Below are 2,500 nucleotides of genomic sequence, written 5' to 3' on the forward strand. Positions count from 1 at the left end.
CTTATGTTGGGTTCATTTAGTTTCTCGAAGCAGAAGTTATGATGTGATTTTGGTTATCTCGTGATAAGGGAAGTAGAGATAAGGAAAATAAACAAGTATTTTTGAAAGCGTTTCGGAAGAGCGAGTTCAGCTCCCTTGCCAGACGCACGATTCAATCCTTAAAATAGCTTTTCAAGTTGTCTGATATTTTTTCTTTATGTGGCCAGTTATTTGAGTTACTTGTTTTCTTACAAACAAATATAATACCAATGCTTATTATAAATTCATAAGGGGAAAAGAAATTATATCAACATTTCAGTGAAAACGCCGGCTTAAGTTTCCAACATTTTCTCTTAAAAGGTAATGCCATTACCTTTGTTATAAACTCATTTACATTAATTTATATGTAGTAACATACACAGCTAATAATATGAAATCATACCTGTACACGAAAAGAGAATGTTTGTTGTGAATGAACATTTTCGGCCCAGCGTCTAACACGATGCTTTTCAGAAACATTCGCTCGCCGTCGATCGCGTCGACATTACGCTCCAATTCAATTCACAACTTTTATGGGGTGAATTTTGTTCCATTATAGTGAACGATGTGGTAAATGAGCAGCGAGGGGGAAATTTCATTCGAAATTTAATGAGCGTTTCTGACTGCCGGTGTGTTTTTTTTTTTTTTTTTGGGGGGGGGCGAAATTTGATTACCTAATTAAAATCAGCAATAATGTTGGCGATACCCATAATGATAATAATGATGATCATCATCATGGCAGTAATGGTTATGATAATAACACAAGTGATGGTAACATTGATAGTCATAATAATAATACCTTTAGTACATTGTTCTGCTAAATGATTAATTATGATAATGATAATAGCGATAAAAACAACATTAGTAATACTGATCATCAATTTTAACAAAAGTAATCCCTTTATTATCATTCCATTATCTTATACCGTTACTATAGCTGTATCCTTTATTGTGTTCTTACAATAATCATCTGCAACAAATGTAGTCATATTATTATTCTTATCACAAATATCGTCAGTACCGTACTACGGTACTTGTTACTGTTTAATAGCTGTCATCGATATATATATTTTTTTAAGAATTCCATTGTTATTGTGAATGCTTATGTGTTTTCTTTAATATCCAATTGTAGATTATCATATTTCTTCATGTTGTTTTGATAGTCATTATATCAGTAATAATAATCATGATAATAATTATAGTGATAATAATGGCGACGATAACAATAATAATAATAACGATGATGTTAGTGATATTTATAATATTAATAATGCTAATAATAATAATGATGATGATAGTGATAGTTATCATTACTATTATCATAACTATTTTCATTGTCATTATCATTATAATTACAATAATAATGATAACAATAGTAATAATGATTATCATAAAGAAAATGAGATTAAATGAGTTCATGTTGAAAATTAAGAAGTGTGAATATTATTGATATTGATATTATTAATAATACTGGTAATGATTATGGAAATAAGAATGATAATGATAGTAATAAAATGATAATGATGATGAAGAATAATGATAGTAAGGGTAATAACAATACTACAGCTGCTACTAACAGTAATGATAATGATGTGATAATAGTAAATGATAATGATAATAATTATTATGATTATCATTATCATTACTGTTATCATCATCATTATCATGATTATCAATAACTTTATCATCACTATTATTATCATCATTATCAATTTGTTATTATCATTGTCCCTACCATAATTATCATTATTACATTTTCATTCTCATTATTGTTATCATTTTTATTGTTGTTATCGTCACTGTTATTTTGATGTTATTATCATCATTACTATTGTCAGTGCCATTATTGGTATCATGATCTTTATTTTCATTACTCTTACTATTATTGTTATTTTTGTCATTGTTGTTGTTATTATCCTTATTATCACCCCATTGTCATAACTATTATCATTATTATTATTATTTATATTATCATTATTATCATTATTTATATTATCATTATTATTATCATTATCACCGCTGTTATCAATATTGCAGTCATTACCATTATCATTATCATTAATGTTGTTATCATTGCTATCATTATAATTATCATTATCTTCATTATTATTGGTAATATTCATTTCCTTATGATATAGAAATGATAGTATAGATAACTACTGTCATTCTTATTTTCACCAATATCAATGATATTATTATAATCATTATTATCTTTATAAGCTATTTTTTCAGGGTTATTATTAATGGTCGTTCAAGTAAGTTTTGTTACTTTTCATTATATCATTATCACAGCTAATGTAAATATATTTCTTTAAATTGGTATGATGATAACCGTTATCTATATTACAATTATAATATTCTTTAACATTCATTCTGATTTATCGATGTCATTTATATTTTGCGCAGGAATACTTTAAAAATATACTTTCAATTTACACCAATACTAAGATAGAAATCATTGTCAAGAAAGATAAATCATATG

This window comes from Penaeus vannamei, chromosome 1, assembly GCF_042767895.1.
Source record: "Penaeus vannamei isolate JL-2024 chromosome 1, ASM4276789v1, whole genome shotgun sequence".
NCBI lineage: Eukaryota > Metazoa > Arthropoda > Malacostraca > Decapoda > Penaeidae > Penaeus > Penaeus vannamei.